This window comes from Neomonachus schauinslandi, chromosome 2 (genome assembly GCF_002201575.2).
Source record: "Neomonachus schauinslandi chromosome 2, ASM220157v2, whole genome shotgun sequence".
Classification (NCBI taxonomy): domain Eukaryota; kingdom Metazoa; phylum Chordata; class Mammalia; order Carnivora; family Phocidae; genus Neomonachus; species Neomonachus schauinslandi.
This window is the reverse complement of record NC_058404.1, coordinates 198,157,399-198,169,553: the sequence shown is the minus strand read 5'-3', so window position 1 is coordinate 198,169,553 and position 12,155 is coordinate 198,157,399. Positions and strand designations below refer to the sequence as shown.

The following is a 12,155-nucleotide window of genomic DNA, read 5'->3' as shown; positions in this document are numbered from 1 at the left end:
ATGTGAGTAATAGACCTGTCCCCCTTCCCAACCAACCCTGAATGGGCAAGATTCCCTTGGTATATGATCTCAGAGAACTGTGTTCATTTTCCTCAGAGCATTTACCTAAGTATAAAGTAGCACACCATTATGCTGATTATTTAATTAATGTCAGTCTGCCCCACTGGGCTGTAAAATCTGGGATGATGTCTGATTTTACTCACTACAATCTTCAACATCTAGGTAAGTGCCTATGGTGTGGATTGTGCTCAATAAATATGTTTTCAGTGAATGATGGCAACTAGTAATAAACTGAGAATTCTATATATGGAATGTATAGTGAGGCTTTTACCTTTATTTTTTCTAATCTTTAAAACATGGGGAAAAATCTGAAAAAGGATCAAAGAACATAGCACATGTGAAGTCAGAAGGCAAAGCCTGACTCTAATTAAGGACACTGAAACCATATAGATTGCATTCTGGTTACAGTTAAATTAAGCTAGATCTTAGTAAGAAAATTTTAACTCGAAAATCCCCAGATGTTTAGAAATTTAAAAATATACTTCTCAAAAATTCATGAGTCAAAGTGGAAATTACCATGGAAATTGTAAAGTAACTTAAACTGAATAATAATGAAAATATGATGTATTAAAACTGGTATGGGAGGAGAGGGCTCAAGATGGTGGCACAGGAAACTCCTGAGCTCACCTCCTCCCATGGACACAACACACCTAACACTAAATATGGAATAATTCCCTCTGAAGGGGACATAGAAACCAGATGAACAGAGCCTCCAGCACAAAGGCAGACCAAAATGGGTAGAAGAGGCAGAGATACAGTTGTGCTAAGGAAAAAAACCACACCGCAGGCCCAGAATTCCATGGCTAGGAGGGATCTCAATGGTATTGACCTTTTCCCTGAGGAGTGAGAGTTTCGAGCTCCATAGCAGGCACCCAAGCCCTTAGATCTTGCACAAAAAAAGACAAACCCTCAAAACAACTGGCTTTGAAAACCAGTGGGGAATATGTCCAGGAAAACTACAGAACAGAAGGATAGGAAACCCTGCTTTTAAAGGGATGGTGCACAGACTCACTCAACCTGGAAACCAGATCAAAATGTACTTAGGGCATAGCTGAAGAAGACCTATCTACTAATCATGGAGTGCCTGCTAAAGAGGCAGGAAGCAGGTGGGCCTCTCCCCGTGGACTGAGACTCTGGAGGTAGCCATTTTGGCAGCCACTTTTGCTATTTCACTGTGGCTTGCTGATCTTGGAACTGGCAGATGCCATTTCCAAATCCTCCCTCTAGACTGCAAATACCTGCTGAGAGCTCGGCATGACCTTGTGCGTTGGCCAGGCCTTGCAGCCAACAGGATGATAACCCTGCACACCAGCATGCCTGTAGCAGTCACAGCTGGGCCTTGCAGTCAGCCAGGTCATGGGCCACCCCTGCCCACCAGCATACCCACAGCAAGCAAGACTCCACCACAACCGGAGGGCTCATGTGGTCCACACAAGGGACATGCTTGGAGCACCTTGCTCTGGTGGACAGAGGGGATGGTGCTTCTGGGCCCCATAGGACATCTCCTACATAAGACCATCCCTTCTAGACTGGAAGATGTAGCTGAACTACCTAAAACATAAAAATACAGTAAAATGGGTCAACAAAGAAATTAAAAGAGGAATTAAAAAAAATACCTTGAGAAAAATGAAAGAGAGAACACAACATTCCAAAATCTATGGGACTCAGCAAAAGCAGTTCTAAGAGGGATGTTTACAGCAATACAAGCCCATCTCAATGAATAAGAAAAATCTCAAAAAACACTCTAAACTTAAAACTCAAGAAAAAATTGAAGAAAAAGAAGAACAAACAAAGCCCATAGAAAGAAGGAAATAATAAAGATCAAAGTGTAAATAAATGAAATAGAGACTAAAAGAAAAAAAGAAACAAGAGAAAAGATTAGTGAAACTAAGAGCTGGTTAAAATAATAAACAAAACAATAAACAAAATTTACAAACCTTTAGCCAGACTCATTATGAAAAAAGAGAGAGGGCCCCCAAAAATAAAATAAGAAATAAAAGAGGAGTTACAACCAATACCACAGAAATACAAAGAATCATGAGACTGCTATGAACAATTATATGGCAACAAGTTGGACAACCTAGAAAAAAATGGATAAATTCCTAGAAACACACAATCTTCCAAGACTCAGGAAGAAATAGAAAATTTGAACAGATTGATTACTAGTAATGAAACTGAATTAGTAATTTTAAAACTCCTAAGTTCAGGGCCAGATGGCTTCACAGGTGAATTCTACCAAACATTTAAAAAAGAGTTAATACCTATCCTTCTCAAACTATTCCAAAAAATTTAAGAATAGGAATACTTACGAACCTATTCTATGAATCCAGCATTACCTTGATATCAAAACCGGACAAAACACTATAAAAAAAGGAAATTACAGGTCTGTATCTTGATGAATATAGATGCAAAAGTACTCTTCAACAAAATATTAGCAAACTGGATTCAAACAATACATTAAAAAGGATGACACACCATGATCAAGTGGGATTTGTTCTAGAGATGCAAGGATGGTTTAATATCTGTAACTCAAACAATGTGATCTATGACACTAAAAAAAGAAGGATAAAAATTGTATGGCCATCTCAATAGATGAAGTAAAAGCATTTAACAAAATTGAATATCCATTTATGATAAAAAAAAAAAAACTCTCAACAAAGTGGGTATAGAGGGGACATACCTCAACATAATAAAGGTCATATATGACAAGCCCACAACTAACATCTTATTCAATGGTGAATAGCTGGAAGCTTTTTTCCTAAGATCAGGAACAAGAGAAGGATGCCCACTCTTGCCATTTCATTCAACATAGCATTAGAAATCTTAGCAATAATAATAATAACAATAACAACAACAACAATGATAATAAAAAGAAATCCTAGCCAGAGCAATTAGGCAAGGAAAAGAAATAAAAGGCATCCAGATTGGAAAGGAAGACGTTAAACCATCACTATGTGCAGATGGCATAATTGTATATGTAAAAAACCTTAAGCATCCACCAAAAAACTATTAGAACAGGGTACAAAATCAATATGCAGAAATCAGTTGCACTTCTACACACTAACAATGAATTCTCAGAGAGAAAAATTGAGAAAACAGTTTCATTTACAGTTACATAACAAAGAATGAAATATGTAGGAATAAATTTAACCCAGAAGATAAAAGACCTGTACTTTGAAAACTGTAAGACATTGATGAAAGAAACTGAAGATGACACAAACAAATGGAATGATACACCATAGTCATGGATTAGAAGAATTAACATTGTTAAAATGTCCATACTACCCAAAGCAATCTACAGATTCCATGCAATTCCTATCAAAACACCAATGACATTTTTACAGAACTAGAATATACAACCCTAAAATTTGTATGAGACCACAAAAGACCCCAAATAGCCAAAGTATTCTTGAGAAAGAAGAACAGAGTGGAGGTATCATGACCCCAGATTTCAAACGATCCTACAAGCTATAGTAACCAAAACAGTATGGTACTGACACAAAAATAGACATACAGATCAATAGAACAGAATAGACAGTCCAGAAATAAACCCCTGCTTATACAGTCAATTAATATATGACAAAGGAGGCAATAATATACAGTGGAGAAAAGATAGTCTCTTCAATAAATGGTCCTGGGAAAACTAGATAGCTACATGCTAAAGAATAAAACTGGACCACTTTCTTATACATATAGAAAAATTAAACCAAAATGAATTAGTGACTTAAATGTAAGACCCCAAATCATAAAATTCCTGGAAGAAAACAGGCAGTAATATCTTAGTGATTTTTTTTTTTTTTTGGATCTATCTTCTCAGACAAGGAGAACAAAAGCGAAAATAAACAACTGGAGTACATCAAACTGAAAAGCTTTTGCATAGCAAAGGAAACCACCAACAAAATGAAAAAGCAACCTGCTGAACAGGAGAAGAAATTTGCAAATTATATACTCAGTAGGGCATTAACATTCAAAATATATAAAGAACTCCTACAACTCAATATCAAAAAAATAATCTGATTAAAAAATGGGCAGAGGACCTGAACAGACATTTTTCCACGGAAGACATACAGATGGCCAACAGGCACATGAAAAGATGTTCAACATCACTAGTCATCAGGGAAATGCAAATCAAAACTACAATGAGATATCATTTCACACCTGTCATAATTACTAGTATCAAAAAGACAAGAAATAACAAGTGTTGACAAGGTTGTGGAAAAAAATGAAACTTTGTGCACTGTTGGTGGAAATGTAAATTGGTGCAGCCACTATGGGAAACAATATGTAGGTTCCTCAAAAAATTAAGAATAGAACAACCATACAATACAGCAATTCTACTTCTAGGTATTTAGCCTAAGAAAATGAAAACACCAATTTGAAAAGACATTCACCTCTATACCAATCACAGCATTATTTAAAATAGCTAAGATATGGAAGCAAACTAAGTGTCCATCAATACATTAATAAATAAAGATGTGGTGTATATGTGCAAGGGAATATTACTTAGCCACAAAAAAGAATGAGATCTTGCTTTTTGCAACAATATGGATGGACCTAGACAGTGTTATGCTAAATGAAATAAGTTGGACAGAGAAAGACAAATACCATATGATCTCACTTAAATGTGGAATCTAAAAAACAAAACAAATGAACAAATGAAACAAAACAGAAACAGACTCATAGGCTATAGAGAACAAACTGATGGTTGCCAGAGAGGAGAAGGTGGCAGAATGAATAAAATAGGTGAAGGGGATTAAGAGGTTCAGTCTTCTAGTTATAAAAATACATGGGGATGTAATGTACAGCATAGTGAACATAGTCAATAATACTGTAAACAACTTTGTATCATAACAGATGATAACTAGACATTATGGTGACCATTTCATACTGCATATAAATACAGAATCACTATGTTGTACACATGAAACTAATAAAATATTATCAATTATTCTTCAACAAAAATAATAAAATTTATGTAGTTCGGATAAAGCAATGCTTAAAAGAAAGTTACAGCCTTATGTGCATTGTTAGAAAGGGAAACAAATGCTAAAAATTAATGATATACTATACATCTAAAGAAATTAGAAAAATAACTTAAAATTACACTTATGAAATAATTTTTTAAAGTGCAGAATCAGTGAAATAGAAACAAATGCACAATATTAAGGACCAATAAAACTAAAAGTTAGTTCTTAGAAACTACATAAAATTGATGAACCCCTGGTAATACTGATTTTAAAAATAGGAAAAAAGCACAAAGAATATTAGCAACAAAGAGCCATCATTACAGATCCTTCAGATAGTAAAAATATCATAAAGAGGTTTCATAAATTAACTTGTGAAAATAAATTTGAAAATCTTAGATGAATTTAAAACTCTAGAGGAACATAGTTTACTAAAAGTAACACATGAGAAAATGGAAAATCTGAGTAGTCCTATATCTATGAAAGAAATTACTGAATTTAAATTTTTTTTAAAAGGGGAAAGAGTTGCATTCTTAAAAAAAAAGAAACAAAAAAAAAAAAAAAAGGAAAGGAAAGGAAAAAAAAAACCTTTTACCAGGTTCAGAGGATTCCAGATGAAAAAGCCCCTGCCCTTGCCCCAGAAAAACACTCAGTCTCAGAAATAAATATAGGTGGAGGAACAGGCTTAGTTTTTTGAAGTCTTTCTTCAGGTGGAGGTGGAGGGAAGGAGACTCTAAGGCCAAGGGAACAACATAACTATCCAAGAAGCAACAGCAAGTGGATGAACCCTATGTCACAAGGGTCCTGGGCACCCCAGGGGATTTCTAGGAGAGAGCATCAGAGAGGGATGTTAAGGTCAAATTCTGTAGATCTTAACAAGTTAGAATGAAGAGCCTGCAATTATTTTGATAGGTGTTTCAGAGCCAAGGAGCAGAGCAAGGAGAAGTCCTTAGGAAGACTAAGGCAAAAATAGTGGCAGAAGGATTAAAAGGAACAAATGATTAGAGAGAAAAGGGAAAGGGTGATCTGTCACCAGGTTACAACAATCAGGGTGAGACTGAAAGAAACTCACATTAACTGAGCCCCTACTAAAAGCTGGGCAATATACCAGGCACTGCATTAGTCACTGCATGTAGCTTTCACCCTGATTCTATCTTTTTTTAAAATTTTTTTATTGTTATGTTATTCCCATACATTACATCATTAGTTTTAGATGTAGTGTTCCATGATTCATTGTTTGTGCATAACACCCAGTGCTCCATGCAGAACGTGCCCTCCTCAATACCCATCACCAGGCTAACCCATCCTCCCACCCCCCTCCCCTCTAGAACCCTCAGTTTGTTTTTCAGAGTCCATTGTCTCTCATGGTTCGTCTCCCCCTCCGATTTCCCCCCCTTCATTCTTCCCCTCCTGTTACCTTCTTTTTTTTTTTCTTAACATATATTGCATTATTTGTTTCAGAGGTACAGATCTGAGATTCAACAGTCTTGCACAATTCACAGTGCTTACCAGAGCACATACCCTCCCCAGTGTCTATCACCCAGTCACCCCATCCCTCCCACCCCACCCCCCACTCCAGCAACCCTCAGTTTGTTTCCTGAGATTAAGAATTCCTCATATCACTGAGGTCATATGATACATGTCTTTCTCTGTTTGACTTATTTCGCTCAGCATAATACCCTCCAGCTCCATCCACATCGTTGCAAGTGGCAAGATCTCATTCCTTTTGATGGCTGCATAATATTCTATTGTATATATATACCACACCTTCTTTATCCATTCATCTGTCCATGGACATCTTGGCTCTTTGCACAGTTTGGCTACTGTGGACATTGCTGCTATAAACATCGGGGTGCATGTACCCTTTCGGATCCCTACTTTTGTATCTTTGGGGTAAATACCCAGTAGTGCAATTGCTGGATCATATGGTAGCTCTATTTTCAACTTTTTGAGGAACCTCCATACTGTTTTCCAGAGTGGCTGCACCAGCTTGCATTCCCACCAACAGTGTAGGAGGGTTCCCCTTTCTCCGCATCCCCGCCAACATCTGTCATTTCCTGACTTGTTAATTTTAGCCATTCTGACTGGTGTGAGGTGGTATCTCATTGAGGTTTTGATTTGGATTTCCCTGATGCCGAGCGATGTTGAGCACTTTTTCATGTGTCTGTTGGCCATTTGGATGTCTTCTTTGGAAAAATGTCTGTTCATGTCTTCTGCCCATTTCTTGATTGGATTCTTTGTTCTTTGGGTGTTGAGTTTGATGAGTTCTTTATAGATTTTGGATACTAGCCCTTTATCTGATATGTCATTTGCAAATATCTTCTCCCATTCTGTCGGTTGTCTTTTGGTTTTGTTGACTGTTTCCTTTGCTGTGCAAAAGCTTTTGATCTTGATGAAGTCCCAATAGTTCATTTTTGCCCTTGCTTCCCTTGCCTTTGGCAATGTTTCTAGGAAGAAGTTGCTGCGGCTGAGGTCGAAGAGGTTGCTGCCTGTGTTCTCCTTTAGGATTTTGATGGACTCCTGTCTCACATTGAGGTCTTTCAACCATTTGGAGTCTATTTTTGTGTGTGGTGTAAGGAAATGGTCCAGTTTCATTCTTCTGCATGTGACTGTCCAATTTTCCCAGCACCATTTGTTGAAGAGACTGTCTTTTTTCCATTGGACATTCTTTCCTGCTTTGTCGAAGATTAGTTGACCATAGAGTTGAGGGTCCATTTCTGGGCTCTCTATTCTGTTCCATTGATCTATGTGCCTGTTTTTGTGCCAGTGCCATACTGTCTTGATGATGACAGCTTTGTAATAGAGCTGGAAGTCCGGAATTGTGATGCTGCCTGCTTTGCTTTTCTTTTTCAACATTCCTCTGGCTATGCAGGGTCTTTTCTGGTTCCATACAAATTTTAGGATTATTTGTTCCATTTCTTTGAAAAAAGTGGATGGTATTTTGATGGGGATTGCATTGAATGTGTAGATTGCTCTAGGTAGCATTGACATCTTCACAATATTTGTTCTTCCAATCCATGGGCATGGAACGTTTTTCCATTTCTTTGTGTCTTCCTCAATTTCTTTCATAAGTATTTTATAGTTTTCTGAGTACAGATCCTTTGCCTCTTTGGTTAGATTTATTCCTAGGTATCTTATGGTTTTGGGTGCAATTGTAAATGGGATCGACTCCTTAATTTCTCTTTCTTCTCTCTTGTTGTTCACCCTGATTCTATCTTATTACTGCCTCTGTTTTGCAGATGGGAAGTCCCAGGCATGGGCTAAAAATAGCTTGCCTAAGATCAGACAGATTAGAAGTGGTACTACTGGGATTTGTATCCAGGTGTGGCTCCAGCCCAGGTTCTTTCTCTTTATTCTCTTCCCCTCTCCTAAAAGTGAATGAATGACATTGACAGCCTAGGGTATAGCCCATTGGCAAGTATAATAAGGACGGACAGGCCGGGAAATAGATCAGCCAAAGGACTAGGGACAAAGGAGGACACAGGGCTGAAGAAGATATACAGATGGGGCTATGCATCATCTACCTACCCAGTATCATTCTCAGAGATGATGAACACCAGCACTGACAGTTGCTACCATGGGTACAGAAGGTGATCCAGCTTCTTTCAGTGGGAACAGATAATGGGACCTTGTGCCCACGAGTTCAGTTTTACTTTCTGTAAAATGATGATTGGAACTGACTTCATAGTGTTCTTGTAAGAATCAGAGATTCCTTGTCTAGCATGTCTAGTACAGGTCCTGGCACATGGTAGATACTCACAAAATGGTTCTATTATGACCACTAATAACAAATGTCCAATAGGAATTTATGTGAGGGGGGGAAAGGATAAAGAGCAGTGATTCTGAGCATAGAAAAGTAGCTCATCACAGAAACTCCTCCTCTCCTGTCTTGTTTCTAGAAGTGCCTCAGTTGAGATGTCTGAAGAGGGGGCATTGCAGCCTATAGTCACCTGGGCTAGGCTTTGCCACAGACTAGTTGGAGATCTCTGCATTGAAGACGTTCAAGGAATGTGAGCTTCCTAACATAAGCCTTAAACGTATCCATTTACAACTTGTACCTTCTCAGGGAGCTTTCGTGGACATCACCCACCCCCTGCATAACCCACTGAGAAGCAGTGAGGACAGCATTATAAATCATTTTTTAAAAAGATTTTATCTATTTGTTTGAGAGAGAGAGTGAGTGAGTGAGAGAGAGCACGAGCAAGGGGAGGGGCAGAGAGAGAGGGAGAAGCAGACTTCCTGCTGAGCACGGAGCTTGACACAGGGCTCAATCCCAGGACTCCAAGATCATGACCTGAGCTGAAGACAGATGCTTAACCAACTGAGCCACCCAGGTACCCCTGGATCATCAGTCTCATTTTATCAAATGTCACAAAACAAGTTAGTGAGAGAACGAGCCTGAGAACTCAGGTGTTCAGACCCTGGGAAACAAGGCTTTTCACCTACCTCTGTGCTTAATATCTAGATCAAAGAAAAGTGAAATCACGCTGAGAAAATTATTTTAATAAACACTACACCTATGATTTATTATAAATGTTATGTTGCTTTGGGCTTTTGCTAGCCCCTGAAGATACACACAGATATACTTCCCCTTACTTCAATAAAAGAATTGCTGTCTTAGCTCCTTGCAATTTTGTAATTAAAATTTTTTTTCTCACTTTCCCCCACTAGGCTGTAAGTTCCTTAAGAGCAAGAACCACATTTAATTGTGATCACCACTGTGTCTCTGATGTTCAACACGGTGTCTGACACACAGTATCCAATGAATAGTTTTAGAAGAAAGGAAAGAAAAAGGGAGAGAGGAAGGAAGGAAGGAAAAAGGAAGGAGGGAGAGAAGGAGGAAAGGAGAGTCATTAGAGTTTGGGTTCTAGAATCAGAATGCCTGAGTTTGAATCCCATTTCTCAACAAAGGGAAACTTGGGAAAGTCACTTAATCTGTCTAAACAATCTAGACATCCAGGGACCAACCTCCAACCAGCACTGTAGATGTGCTCCACTGAATCTACCTTGCAGTGAGGACATAGGCTCAGGGGGTTTAGGAATATGCTGAGATTTTATGGTGAGGATGTGATGGAGCCTGGCTCCAAAACCCCTGCTCCCCCATCTCAGCCTACAGCCTCCCCAATTATGGTAGAAAACAGACAGACCCTTTTCCTGTTAACTGCACTTAGGGGAGGCAGGTTTTCCATGGTGACCAAACCTCCAGTGAGCAGAGCTGACTGCAGAATATTTGGTATGCTGTGAAGGCACCACACAATTTAACATGAAAGTCTTCGGTGACTCATTTTAGCTAAGATGGCAAAGTGCTTGCTTCTATCAGCTGGGATTAGGAAAAGGAATCAGAGTAGGACAGTCCTGGGAGCAAAATTATAGGACACAAAATATGAGTGCCTTTATTCTTGACCATGGACAGAAACACAGTACTCATTCATGCAGATCCATCCTTTGAAATTGGATAATGAGGCTGAGGAGTCTTCAAGTGTGACGATGACATGTACTTCTTCCACCCTTCCCATCAATTACAATAAGAAACCTTTTAATTAGCTCTAATATACAGAAGTTTCATATAAATTAGAACCAGCACTCTCTTCTGTCTCCTTACTTATAAAATAAACCCATGCTCTTTGCTGCCCAAGACATCTCACACATCACACTGAATGGATCGTGGGCTTGGAAGCTATGGGTTGAACTCTAATTTGGAGAAGGATGGGTCATTCATTCTATTATTCATTATCAGTCCTTGCCCTCAAGCTGCTCAAAAACTGATGGAAGCTTCAGATAGGTAAACTGGTAATTTTTATAAAGTGTGATAAGTGACATGATAGAGGGAAACCTAGGGGACTCTGAGAGTTCAGTGGAAGCAATGATGCAAACAAGAGTTAGTGGGGTTGGTGTGGGCAGTCAGGGAGGGCTTCCTGGAGGAAGGGAGGGACAGATGATGAGGAGTTGACCAGGAAAAGAAACAGAAGGCAAGGCACTTCAGGTGGAGGAGCAGCACACCCAAAGGCAAAAATTTCAGCCTTGTTACACGGCAGGATATGTGTGGGGAAGGATCAGAGCTGAAGAGAAACACAATGACCAGATCATGTGCGATCTAGAATGCCTGACTTCAGGCTTGGACTTTATCCTGTAAGAGACAGGGTGCTAGTGGATTCTTAAGGGGTGAAATAACATGAGCATGAATGTGGTTAGGTGGGTCACTGTGGAGGCATCTAGAGGTCAAACTGGAATACATTATAGTGTCTGGGACTGGGAAGGATTATAAGCTTTAGGGCTTTGATAATCTGAGAGTGTCCCATAGACATGGAGAGAAGATCATATCCCAACATCTGCAAAACTGTTAACTAAGAAGTATACTGGATAGAGCAGAGACAGTATCAGTAAAGGAGCTTCCAGTAATGCACAAAAGTAAGAAAAGATTCAGAAAAGGTTATACATAATCTATATAGCTGTAGATGTTTACAAACCAACGCTAGAAAACACAATTTAGGTCACAGTCTAGGCCCTTTCCTCTATGCTAGCTTACCAATTTCATTTAATCAGTAAGCTGTCCATGATGCTTTCCTATTTGTTTTAAAGATTTTATTTATTTGAGAGAAAGAGAGTGAGCGAGAGAAAGCACAAGCAGGGGAAGGGGCAGAGAGAGAGGGAGAAACAGACTCCCCTGCTGAGCGGGGAGCCCAACACCAACAAGGGGCTCGATCCCAGGACCCCAGGATCATGACCTGAACTGAAGGCAGATGCTTAACCTACTGAGCCACCCAGGTGCCCTGATGCTTTACTGTTTTTCAGAGGAAAAAAGCAAAGCTTAGAGATGTGGCCAAGGCCACCTGCTGAACAAGCCGCAGAACGAGGACCAAGCAAAGATCTGTGTGACTGGAAGTCCTGTTCTCATCCCTTATGGCATTGCCACAGGCAAAAGGACAATTTATAATAGACTGATTGCAGCAATGGCCCCAATTTGTTCATACCCCCTCTCCCCACACCATGACTCCCTACACCGACCTCCAGCCATGTGATTTGCCCCAGCCAAAGGGACAACAATACACATGAAGATGTGGGACGTGCAGCCTGCTCATGTGCGGGGGCCCACCCTCCAGGTGCTCTAACTCTGACCTGGGAGTGACCCTG

The 12,155-nt window shown here is 39.4% G+C and overlaps 1 protein-coding gene across 2 annotated transcripts in view; it reads right to left on the bottom strand.

Moving 5' to 3' along the window:
- STK32B (serine/threonine kinase 32B) overlaps window positions 1-12,155 on the bottom strand; it is a 384,614-nt gene that overhangs the window by 178,060 nt on the left and 194,399 nt on the right. The window lies entirely within an intron of this gene.